Genomic DNA, 12959 nt, shown 5'->3' with positions numbered 1-12959 from the left:
TTGAAAAGAAAAGGCCATTTGGCCCATCGAGTTAGTACCTCCAGTATTTCAACACACACAGCCCAATATCCAAACCCTACTGGCATAACACTTTTGAGTAACTTGGATTTCTTTAAATGTTTGTAGGCTCCGTGCCCTCACCCCATTATCTAATTCCTATTTTAAATTATGGGGTTGGATCTTTGCGGGTGTTCTCCCACTGCTCCAGTGTAACTTCAGTGGAAGAACTGCGGAAACCTCACTGACGTTACGGTGGGCGAGCAAGAGAACTCAGGTGACAACCCATCTCATTTGTATCAATTAGAAAGCAAAGTACTTCAAATCTACCTGTGGTGTGCAATTCTGATAAAGCATCCTTAGAATGGTCTCTTCAGTTAGCGTATGATTTTCTCTCTTGTTTTTAAGTAACTTATATCCAAACAATTGCACAATAATTGCTGAGGCCTCATTATTCATTATTAATTATTAAACCACCGAGCTTACAAGGAGAAAATTATGAGGACCATTGTGTTTATTTTTTTTTTAAAGAATAAGGTTGCAGCACAAATGACTAAGTAATTACAATCTGCAAAAGCATTCTAGCATTTAGCATCAGGACATGCAAAAATATGCTAGTAGAAGCAAGAATTTATTGCCTGTGCACAGGACAAGTACATCATGTCTGCATTGGTCAGAATGACATCGTACAAGAAACAACTTTGAGAGGCCTTCCCAATAGCCCTGTTCTTCCCTCAGTAAGGTCAACCTTACCTGTTGAGCTCTCAAACCACTGACAGTACCATTGTACAATCTCATAACTAGAAGTATGCTTTGAGAGTGCATCTGGTCCTGTCGCTTTTTCATACTTCCTGAAACTGAGCATTCCATTGTCATCAGGCGCTCTCTCTTGTGACCTGGCTAAGAGCTAACAAATGTCACTCACTCTGGACTTCATCATCATCATCATCATCATAGGCAGTTCCTCAAAATTGAGGAAAACTATAGCAAAGAATGACTAAGAAAGCAATAAAGAAAGGAAAGATAGATTACGAAAGTAAACTTGCGCAAAACATAAAAACAGATAGTAAACGCTTTTACCGATATATAAAACGGAAAAGAGTGACTAAAGTAAATGTTGGTCCCTTAGAAGATGAGAAGGGGGATTTAATCATGGGAAATGTGGAAATGACTGAGACCTTAAACAATTATTTTGCTTCGGTCTTCACAGTGGAAGACACAAAAACCATGCCAAAAATTGCTGGTCACGGGAATGTGGGAAGGGAGGACCTTGAGACAATCACTATCACTAGGGGGGTAGTGCTGGACAGGCTAATGGATCTCAAGGTAGACAAGTCCCCTGGTCCTGATGAAATGCATCCCAGGGTATTAAAAGAGATGGCGGAAGTTATAGCAGATGCATTCGTTATAATCTACCAAAATTCTCTGGACTCTGGGGAGGTACCAGCAGATTGGAAAGCAACTAATGTAACGCCTCTGTTTAAAAAAGGGGGCAGACAAAAGGCAGGTAACTATCGGCCGGTTAGTTTAACATCTGTAGTGGGGAAAATGCTTGAAGCTATCATTAAGAAAGAAATAGCGGGACATCTAGATAGGAATAGTGCAATCAAGCAGACACAACATGGATTCATGAAGGGAAAATCACGTTTAACTAATTTACTGGAATTCTTTGAGGATATAACGAGCATGGTGGATAGAGATGTACCGATGGATGTGGTGTATTTAGATTTCCAAAAGGCATTCGATAAGGTGCCACACAAAAGGTTACCGCAGAAATAAAGGTACGCGGAGTTAGAGGAAATGTATTAGCATGGATAGAAAATTGGCTGTATAACAGAAAGCAGAGAGTCGGGATAAATGGGTCCTTTTCGGGTTGGAAATCGGTGGTTAGTGGTGTGTCACAGGGTTCGGTGCTGGGACCACAACTGTTTACAATATACATAGATGACCTGGAAGAGGGGTCACAGTGTAGTGTAACAAAATTTGCAGATGACACAAAGATTAGTGGGATAGCGTGTTGTGTAGAGGACACAGAGAGGCTGCAAAGGCGAATGGAATGTTGGCCTTCATTGCGAGAGGGATGGAGTACAAAAGCAGGGAGGTCCTGCTGCAACTGTATAGGGCATTAGTGAGACCTCACCTGGAGTACTGCGTGCAGTTTTGGTCACTTTACTTAAGGAAGGATATACTAGCTTTTGGAGGGGGTACAGAGACGATTCACTAGGCTGATTCCGGAGATGAGGGGGTTACCTTATGATGATAGATTGAGTAGACTGGGTCTTTACTCGTTGGAGTTCAGAAGGATGAGGGGTGATCTTATAGAAACATTTAAAATAATGAAAGGGATAGACAAGATAGAGGCAGAGAGGTTGTTTCCACTGGTCGGGGAGACTAGAACTAGGGGGCACAGCCTCAAAATACGGGGGAGCCAATTTAAAACCGAGTTGAGAAGGAATTTCTTCTCCCAGAGGGTTGTGAATCTGTGGAATTCTCTGCCCAGGGAAGCAGTTGAGGCGAGCTCATTGAATGTATTCAAATCACAGATAGATAGATTTTTAACCAATAAGGGAATTAAGGGTTATGGGGAGCGGGTGGGTAAGTGGAGCTGAGTCCACGGCCAGATCAGCCATGATCTTGTTGAGTGGCGGAGCAGGCTCGAGGGGCTAGATGGCCTACTCCTGTTCCTAATTCTTATGTTCTTATGTTCCACTCTAAAAGGGAGTTCTCAGGTGACTATATAGTCCAATGTGTGAATTACAGTCTCTGTAACAGGTGGGGCAGAGTGGTTGAAGGAAAGTGGATGGGGATTCTGGTTTGCCGCACGCTCCTTCCGCTGCCTGCGCTTGATTTCTGTATGCTCTCGCCGATGAGACTTGAGGTGCTCAACGCCCTGCCGGATGCTCGTCTCCATTTTGGGCGGTCTTGGGCCAGGGATTCCTAGGTGCCAGTGGGGATGTTGCACTTTATCAAGGAGGCTTTGAGAGTGTCCTTGAAACATTTCCTCTGCCCGCCTGGGGCTCGCTTGCTGTGTAGGAGTTCAGAGTAGAGCGCTTCTTGGATAATCTCGTGTTGGGTATGTGGACGATGTGGCCCGCCCAGCTGAGCTGGTCGAGTGTGGTCAGCGCTTTGATGCTGGGGATGTTGGCCTGGGCGAGGACACTGATGTTGGTGCATTTATCCTCCCAGGGGATTAGCAGGATCTTGCGGAGGCAGCGTTGGTGGTACTTCTCTAGCGCTTTGAAGTGTCTGCTGTATATAGTCCACGTCTCTGAGCCATATGAACGGGTATCACTACTGCCCTATAGACCATAAGTTTGGTGCCCAGGAACTAAGACGCTTCAATGTCGACATTGCCATCCTAAGTGAGTGAGACCCAGCAGGCAGGGGAAGGCCAGCTCAAAGGACAAGGTGGTGGTTACATCTTCTTCTGGAAAGGCAAACCAGAAGAAGAATGCCATCTCCGTGGAGTTGGCTTTGCCATCAAGAATGGACTTCATAATGGCAGTCCAGCAACAATAAAAATGACTTGCATTTGTATAGTACCTTTAACATAGAAATATGCGGCAAAGTCTTTACAGAGGTGTAAGGAAAACAGACAACAAGCCTGTAAAGTCCTGTCCCCTCAATACAGATTCACACGAGGCATGTAGTGAAGTCAAGGTCACTCTGGACCTGCACCTTTATTTCACAGCTCTGGAATGCTGCACTTGCCTGAGACCTGTCCTTATATACCTGTCTCTTGCAAGTGCACCCCTGGTGGTAAGGTATGCTGGTGGTGACAGCCATGTATAGTCATGTATAGCATGTTAGGATACAATTATATATAATAATGTAAGATACATGACAAAGCCAAATTAGGAGGAATGACCAAAAGCTTGATTAAAGAGGTGGATTTAAAGGGGTTCTTAAAGGAGAACAAGTTTAGGAAGGGATTTCCAGAGAGTGGCTCCGCCACCAATGGTGGGGCAAAGAGATGTGGGCAACGTTCCTGCTATGCTGGGCAGGCCACTCGCCGACTTTTAAATGGGAGAAACCATGCATATGCGAAAATTTGAATGGGCCGCTCAACCACTTAAAGGGACTGTGCACCCAAAAGAAATTAGAGGGAACATCGGAGGTGAGATAAACAAAATGCCAAAGTTGGAAGACTGCAGGGTGCAGGAAGGAGGGAGGTTCGTGTAAGACTGCAGAGATAGTATGGAAACTTGAAATTTTGCATGAAGGTAGCAGATTAGACATTCTGGTGTATGCACAAGAAGAAAAACCATTGCTGGAGGTGTACTTCCAGGTGTTAGAAGTGAGTGCAAGCCCATAGAACTGCTTATAGAAAACATCCAAAGTTTGATACCAGAACCTTGCCTCATCACAGCTGAAATCATCATTCAGGCCTTCATCACCTCCAGGGTCAATTTCTCTAATTCTCTCTTCATTGTCTCCCATGTTTCAACCTCCATAAACTCTAACTCATCCAAAACTGTGCTGCTTACATCCTATCCTGCACTCGGTCCCATTCCCCATCATTCATGTCTTCACTGATTGCCGTTAGCTGACCCATTCCCCAAAGCACTGAAAACCTTTGTCCTTGCTTACTAATTTTTACAAAGCCTCATCCTCTTCTACTTATGCAACCTCCTCCAGTCCTATGTGACATTGTAGCCTGAATTTTCTTTAATGAAATGGCCCACTTTCAGGCGGTTATAGAGGCAGCCTGGCAAGTAAAATGGGACAAAATGCCTTTCGCTGAAACACTGCTCCCAAAATGGCTACGCTTTCCCTCCACTGACCTCACTGTAAGCCTGACCTGTCTGCTCAAAGCCGACCCTGATGCATGCAGAGGAAGTTGAGAGGACAAGTTTTAATCATCCCAGTGATTTCTCTGCCTTTCCTTCCATTTACCCTTTCTAAAATCACTGGCACTATAAAGGTGGTGGTGTTAGGTTCAGTACAATATCCCAGAGGTGGGAAAGAATTGGGAAGGTCACACAGCATAGCAATCCTGCAACACTAGTAGGGGTGGTCTAATTGAGGTGTTTAAAATGATAAATTGACCACCCCTCAACCTTCTAAACCCAAGGGATTACAGACCAAGTTTAAGCAACCTGTCCTTATAATTTAACCCTTTAAGCCCTCGTATCATTCTTTTGAATCTGCACTGTATCCACTCCAAGGCTACTTGCAAACAATCACAATATAAAAAAGATAACAGGGGGCCTACATTGAAATACTACAAACACACCAAATTGCCAAATATTTCATTGTTACTTTTGTACTGTTCCTTCATTATGATCTCAGAACAAATAGGAAGGAACATAGGGCCCAAGTTTCCACACGCGCCTAGAACGGCGCAGTCCCGACCTGGACGCCCGTTTTTCGCGCTACAAAGTGCGCCTAAAAAAATCCTCCGTATTCTCCATCTCCTTACAGGTCCTCTGGCCCTCGGCGCAGCGCAGCAGGAGCTGTAGGGGGCGGAGCCAGGTCCCTGCGCTGAAAACAGTGTCGGGACCTCTGCACATGCGCGCTACAGTGGGCACGCAAGTGCAGTAGCTCCAGGCGCCAAACTGTGTGAGTGGGGCCCGAAGCACGCAGCCCCTAGCCCTGGCCGAATGGCCTCACTGGGGCTGCGTGAATAAGGCTCCTCCCACGGCCAGCTCCTGCTCCCCCCCCCCCCGACCAGACCCGACCCGACACCCGCTCCCCGCCCCCCCCCCCCCGCCTCCGGACCAGACCCGACACCCGCTCACTTCCCCCCCCCCCCCCCCCCCCCCGCCTCCGGACCAGACCCGACACCCGCTCCCGGCCCCCCCCCCCACCTCCGGACCAGACCCGACACCCGCTCACCCCCCCCACCCCCCCTGCCTCCGGACCAGACCCGACACCCGCTCCCTGCCCCCCCCCGCCTCCGGACCAGACCCGACACCCGCTCCCCCCCCCCGACCGGACCCGACCCGACTCGCGCTCCTATTCCCGCTCTCCTCCCCCCCCCGACTGGACCCGACCCGACCCGACTCCCGCTCCCGGACTGGATCCGACCTGACCTCTCTCCCTCCCTCTCCCTCCCTCTCCCCCCCTCCCACCCCTCTCCCTCCCTCCCTCCCGACCCGACCCGAACCGAACCTCCCCGACCCGACCCAACCCAACGCCACCTACCTGTAAATCTGGTGCTGGGGACGGGCCCTGCCCGAAGTCTCGGGCCGGCCCGTTCAGCCTTCGGTCCCGAAAGGCCTGCCTGAAGCACTTTCACACAGGTAGGAAGATGGTTTATTTAATCTTTTCTTTGCTTATAAATGTTTATTCAGGCTGGATTTATTTTTATAATATTTGTATAAGTATAAATAAGGATTTATTATAGAATTTAATGACTTCCCTTCCCCCCCCACCTCGTTCTGGACGCCTAATTTGTAACCTGCGCCTGATTTTTTAATGTGTAGAACAGGTTTTTTCAGTTCTACAAAAATCTTCACTTGCTCCATTCTACTTAAGTTTGGAGTACGTTTTCACTGTGGAAACTTTCAAATCAGGTGTCAGTGGCCGGACACGCCCCCTTTTGAAGAAAAAATTCTGTTCTAAAGTAGAACTGTTCTACCTGACTAGAACTGCAGAAAAAAAATGTGGAGAATTGCGATTTCTAAGATAGTCCGTTCTCCATCAGTTGCTCCTAAAAATCAGGCGCAAATCATGTGGAAACTTGGGCCCATAGGAACAGGAATAGGCCATTCAGCTGCTCAAGCCTGTTCCACCATTCAATTAGATCATGGCATATCCAAATCTTAACTCCATCTACCTGGCTTGGTTCCATAATCCTTAATACCATAACCTAACAAAAATCATTCAATTTCAGTCTTGAGAGCTTTTTGGGAAAGAGAGTTCCAGATTTCCACCACCCCTTGTGTGAAGAAACTACTGCTACTACTATTACTACTTAGCACTGTGACTACCCCTTGTACCCAAAACTCTTTGCGGATGTGCCTCTAACCTCTTACTGTGGGCTGCTACCTCAGTGTCAGGAGATTGAGGTTTGCAGTTGGGACTGTATTAATGGAGCCCTTAAGGGCTGAGGTGGCACATGTCTCTGTGATGCCAATCTCCTTGCAGGACGTCCTGCTGGTGTCATGTCCTATGCATGTCCAATGCCTACTGGGCCCAGACCAGAAGCTCTCATCTGTTTCAGCACTGGAGGGGGATGGATTATGCAGCCGCATTGTGACTATCATGAAAAACAGCAACATCTGCAACCAATCCACGTAGCCCATTTGTACTGGGCACAGAGTGTGAGTTCAGGCCAAATAATTCCAATTGAGTCCTGAGAGCCTTGATCTATCGTGCTCTCCAAAGCATCTATGGAAGCAGTGGTTGCTGCCACTCTGGAAGCAACAATTGCTTTTAGGACCTTCTCGTGACATTTTGATTCTGCAGAAATCTGCTGGACTATCACACTCATTATATTGTTACAGATGTGACTTGTAAACTTCTTTAGCCTATCCACTGGATAACACATGAGGAGGCTTTCCCTACTGTCTCCACATGAAATCTATCAGTTGGATCAAGTGGTGGGCGGAAATCCCATCCCACCATTGCTGCGACCGACTTAGAAAAGTCTAAGTATGTGTATCCTCCATTATTGTGAGTCTGGCCTCTTTTGCATCTTCTTTCCCTCTGTTCCAATAGAACATCAGTCGTCTGAGCTCTACATTCTGGAACTCTCTTCCCAAATCCCTCCACTTAGGCACCTTTCTCCCAAACATTAAAAGTGATCTCTTTGACCATGACTTTGATCACCTCTCCTCTCCTAATTTTTTCTGTTAAAGCTTGACCTTTCTTTCTGCCTCTGAGGCTGTTGCTGCAAATTCATTTTTCACCATTGCAGTATATGCCAATTGATACAAACTTATATTTTAGATGGACTTTAGTCAATTCTAGATAGATGCTCATACAGAATGAGCAGTTACATAATACAGAGGTATTCTGTACTCTCCAGCAACTAAATCAGAACATACACGTGATTTTTATATAACTAAGGCTTCCTGTTGGTCGTATGCACACTTTTTACATGACAATTCCATGTAGCTACCTTTTTGTTTAACCATTCTGTTTTGATTTTGGTTATTGTTAATATTTAACCATGCATAGTGGAACTGAAAAATATTACTACTTGAGTACAAATGAATATGAGGTACGCAAATGTAAACCATCTTTTGATATGTATAGTTAATAAGGGTAAAGCCCCAGGTAAGAGATGCAGAAACATGATCTTATTTTGGTGCTAGGTTTTGTTTGCAATGGATTATGTGTCATGTGGTGGCTGGGGGAACTCCTGGCATCTATTGTACGGAAACCAGTGGCCAAGGATCAAAGGAAGACAGCCAAGCTCAGTTTGGGCCCCATGGCAGAAGAGTCTGCCTCTGTTAACCTTTGCTGGCTGAGGATGATGGAGCTTGATGTCAGAACTAATTATCATTTGGCTTGCATTATGTGCCATGTTATGTATTGTGAGGTTTATACTCCTCTCATATATTCATTCACCACGGTGACTTCTGTCCACTTGCATCTCACCAGGAGTTCAGTGTGATAAAAGCAAAGTTTTATATTATACACAACCTATTTTTATGAATACTAATGTGATTGAGCACTAATATTCCTGGTTTGTCACTACATTAAATAATATAGTTTGTACATGTACATTTTCCCCATTCATTGATTTTTTTTTCTTCTTAATCAAGATTTATTGACAGTAAACTGCATACAAAAATAATAATTTTTGGCAAGTATAACTATAATTTAATTGTGTATTTAACTGTCAGTTTGCAAAGGAAATATATTGTGCCAAGGTTTGATCACCATCCCTTTGAGAAAATGAGACTATATCCCACTTACTGTGAACTTGGCTCTTCTTCACTACTGCTATCCTCAAGTCAACAGGTATGGAATCATTAGAATTTTCCATGTTCTTTGTTTTCTCCTTTTCCCCCTCTAAATACTATAGCCCTGCCAGGTAGGGCAGTTGGGCACAGTTCCAAGGCCTTTGCCAATGGCATTCTATAGGAATGGGGTACTGAAGTTGCATGTTCAGCCATGAACTCATTGAATGGCGGTGCAGGCTAGAAGGGCCGAATGGCCTACTCCTGCACCTATTTTCTATGTTTCTATTCTATGTTTCTCTATGTAATTGCCAACTAGGAGGTATGAGAGCAGCCCTGGATGCCTCCCTGTGGTGAACACCTGGCTTATACTCGACGCATCCTCCAACAGCACTGCTATTATCTACAGCTTGCTTTGTGGGGAACTGCAGGAGCCAATCCATGGAATGATAGAAATTTACAGCACGGAAGAAGGCCATTTCGGCCCATCGTGTCCATGCCGGCCAACAAAGAGCTATCCAACCTAATCTCACTTTCCAGCCGTTGGTCCGTAGCCCTGTAGCTTACGGCACTTCAAGTGCACATTCAAGTACTTTTTAAATGTGGTGAGGGTTTCTGCCTCTACCACCCTTTCAGGCAGTGAGTTCCAGACCCCCACTACCCTCTGGGTGAAGAAATTTTCCCTCAAATCCCTTCTAAACCTTCTACTAATTACTTTAAATCTATGCCCTCTGGTTGTTGACCCCTCTGCTATTCACTCTATCTAAGCCCCTCATAATTTAATACACCTCAATAAGGTCTCCCCTCAGCCTCCTCTGTTCCAAAGAAAACAAACACAGACTATCCAATCTTCCCTCATAGCTAAAATTCTCCAGTCCAGGCAACATCCTCGTAAATCTCCTCTGTACCCTCTCTAGTACAATCACATCTTTCCTGTAATGTGGTGACCAGAACTGCACGCAGTACTCTAGCTGTGGCCTAACTAGTGTTTTATACAGTTCAAGCATAAACTCCCTGCTCTTCTATTCTATGCTTCAGTTAATAAAGGTAAGTATTCCGTATGCCTTCTTAACCACCTTATCTATCTGGCCTGCTACCTTCAGGGATCTGTGGACATGCACTCCAAGGTCCCTTTGTTCCTCTACACTTCTCGGCGTCCTACCATTTAATGTGTATTCCCTTGCCTTGTTAGCCCTCCCCAAATGCATTACCTCACACTTCTCCGGATTGAATTCCATTTGCCACTGTTCTGCCCACCTGGCCAGTTCATTGATATCTTCAAGCAGTCTACAGCTTTTGTTGCCATGTTGTAACCTGCGAGGGAGCCAGCACCTGTATTACAGTGGGCAACATCCGTGGAGAATTTGAAGTGACCTTAATAATCAATAAGAGTATACCTCAGACTGGGGGCAGTTGGGCAGGTCCACCCGAGAGCTAAAATTCAGTTCTCCATGCCTAATGCTGCAGATCATGTTTCCATGCACTTGATTATTTTTTTAATGACTGCAGCATGTAAAAATATTTAATCCTAGTTCAAGGAAAATAACGCATTTTGGCAGAGCCTATTTTAAAGGAAGCATTGACCTGTAGGTTTTAATTGCACAGAAGCATTCAGCTATTTTGAAAATAATGAGTCACTTTAAACCATTATCTAAATGTCTGTTCAAGGATCAAGCATGGCTCGATTTAGGCAGTCAGTGCTCCTTGCCAGAAACAGACACAAGCCTTGTGCATATATTTAAATCAAGGTCCTATTACATATTTAGGACTACGATGCAATTTTGGGCTTCCACTGGATGAGGGGAAAATACTGCAGTGGAACTGAACATAGTGTGGCCAAACCAGCGGTCCTTAAAGGGACCAGCGTAGGCTGCTTGGAAAATATGTCAATGTTTTTTTTGATATACCAGATTTTGTTGGGCCAGAAGAAGCTTGAATACAGCTCCTGGTCACGCATAAATCGTCCTGCCCACTGCCAGTCAATCTCTAGCCCACAATCGCCTGTCCCCCCACCTATTAAAGTCTTGTCCGCATGCCTGATACAAAACTCCTGAAACAAGCACTCCACTCCGAGCTCCGTCACAGCAAGCGAGTCCCAAGAGGGCTGAGAAAAGGCTTCAAGGACGCCCTCAAAGCATCCTTGAAAAAATGTAACATCCCCACCGACTCTTGGGAATCCCTGGCCCAAAACTGTTCAAAGTGGAGGAGAAACCTTCTTTGAGTTTCTCTGTCGGGAGCACATGGAAGCCAAGTACAAACAGCGGAATGAACAGTATGACAAACTAAGCACCCCACCCACCCGGCCCTTCAACCACCACTTGCCCCACATGTGACAGAGTCTGCAGATCCCGCATTGGACTCATTATCCACCTTGGAACTCCGATTAGTGTGGAAGCAAGTCATCCTTGACTCCGGGGGACTGCCCAAGAAGAAGAAAGTTTCCCTGCCAGCTCAGCTCTGTGGAGCACTGTCGAATTTGCCACCCCCACCCCCGACCAGCGAATCACCTGTCAGCACTCAGTTAGCGCTGGCAGTTCCACTCTAGTGGGGAGCTTGTTCGAAGTGAGATGGAGCATTGCAACAAGGAAGATCGACAAAAGCCTTGCTTGACCCCGGTCCGGATGTGGATTGGGTCTCTGGTGGATCCGTTGGTCAGGACCACGGCTTGCATGTCATGGTGGAGCATGGCGCCAAACTTTTGGGGGCAGCCGAAATGGAGGAGGATGCTCTATAGTCCCTCACGGTTGACAGTGTCAAAGGTCTTTGTGAGGACAAAGAAGGCCATGTACAAGGGTTAATGCTGTTCCCTGCATTTCTCTTGTAGTTGACGCGCAGTGAAGATCATGTCATTGTACCTCTTAGTGGACGGAATCCGCATTGCGACTCTGGGAGGAGCTGTTCAGCCACGGGGAGAAGACGATTGAAGAGGATTCTTGCAATGACTTTCCCAGTGGTTGACAGCAGGAAGATTCCTCTGTAGTTACCGCAGTCGGACTTGACCCCTTTGAAGATAGTCACAATTACGGCATCTCTGAGATCTCCTGGCATGCTCTCCTCCTTCCAGCTGAGAGATGAGGTCATGCATAGGTGCCAATAGTGCTTCTCCGCCATACTTTAGTGCCTCGGCAGGAATTCCATCTGCTCCTGAGGCCTTGTTGTTCTCATGTAGGGTTGGGGTTTTGCTGAGATGGTGGCGGGTAGCATGCTGTGGGGTGGAGTCGAGGACACTCGTGTTGAAGGCAGAGTCTCAAAGTGCTCCTTCCAGCGGGCTCTGACTGCCTCAGTGTCCTTAATGAGTGCCTCTCTGTTCTTGGTCAGCAGTGGGGCAGGACCATGGGTGCTTGGGCCATAGGTGGACTTGACAGCGCTGAAGAAACTTTGCATGTCTTGGTTGTCGGCCAACTTCTGGATCTCTTGTGCTTTCTCCACCCACCAACTATTCTTTAGGTTGCGGGTTTTTTGTTGGACCTCGGCCTTCAGCCGTTTGTAGAGCTGCTTTGCTGCTCCCGAATTGGGTTGCTGCTTTAGGTTCACAAATGCCTTGTGTTGCGGCTTATTAGTTCCTGGTCGTTCTCTATAGAACCAATGGGAATCTGTTCAACCTTCGCCGCCTCCAGGCTAGATCCAAGGTTGTCCCATCTTCTGTCATAGAACTACGGTATACAGACAACGCTTGCATTTGTGCACATTCAGAGGCCGAACTCCAAGCCATCGTCAACACCTTAATCAAGGCGTATGAAAGCATGGGCCTTACGTTAAACATCCGTAAGACAAAGGTCCTCCATCAACCTGACCCCGCCACATAGCATTGCCCCCCGGTCATCAAAATCCACAGCGCAGCCTTGGACCACGTGGACCATTTTCCACACATCGGGAGCCTACTATCAGCAAGGGCAGACATCGATGACTAGGTCCAACACTGCCTCCAGTGTGCCAGCGCAGCCTTCAGTCATCTGAGGAAGAGTGTGTTTGAAGATCAGGACCTCAAATCTGGCACCAAGCTTATGGTCTACAGGGCAGTAGTGATACCCACCCTCCTATGTCTCAGAGACATGGACCATATACAACAGACATCTCAAAGCGCTGGAGAATTACCATCAACACTGC

General features: G+C 46.5%; 1 protein-coding gene across 2 annotated transcripts in view; it reads right to left on the bottom strand.

The window, feature by feature from the left end:
• Window positions 1–12959, bottom strand: part of cfap77 (cilia and flagella associated protein 77) — a 206156-nt gene that overhangs the window by 70590 nt on the left and 122607 nt on the right. The gene's annotated exons all lie outside the window — the stretch shown is intronic.

This window comes from Pristiophorus japonicus, chromosome 20, assembly GCF_044704955.1.
Source record: "Pristiophorus japonicus isolate sPriJap1 chromosome 20, sPriJap1.hap1, whole genome shotgun sequence".
NCBI lineage: Eukaryota > Metazoa > Chordata > Chondrichthyes > Pristiophoridae > Pristiophorus > Pristiophorus japonicus.
This window is presented reverse-complemented; position numbering and strand designations above follow the sequence as displayed.